Raw genomic sequence first — 363 nt, 5'->3', positions numbered from 1 at the left:
TGGGCTTTGCTGCTGCCTAAAGCCATGTCGTTGTTGGCCTGTGCTGCCACCAATGCTATGTTGGTGTCTATGGCCCGTGCTGTGGCACAGTGACCGGTTGATGTCTGTGGTCTGTACTGCCCCTGGAGGCCATGCTGATGTTTGAGACCATGTGGAAGTCTATGATATGTCAATGACTGTAAAGGGCAAGGAAGTCATTTTTGTAGTAGTATTGAAGATTGCAGACTCACAGTTGAGAAAGAGGGACATCGAAGGTTACATGACAATTTCTACCCCATCTCAAAGTAATAGCCGAGACAGAAAGCCATTGAAGAGAATTTTTTTCACCTTTTTTTTAAAAAAAGATTTATTTATTTATTATAT

The sequence above is a fragment of the Mus pahari genome, chromosome 7, assembly GCF_900095145.1.
Source record: "Mus pahari chromosome 7, PAHARI_EIJ_v1.1, whole genome shotgun sequence".
Taxonomy (NCBI): Eukaryota; Metazoa; Chordata; class Mammalia; order Rodentia; family Muridae; genus Mus; species Mus pahari.
Note: the sequence above shows the minus strand (reverse complement) of the source record.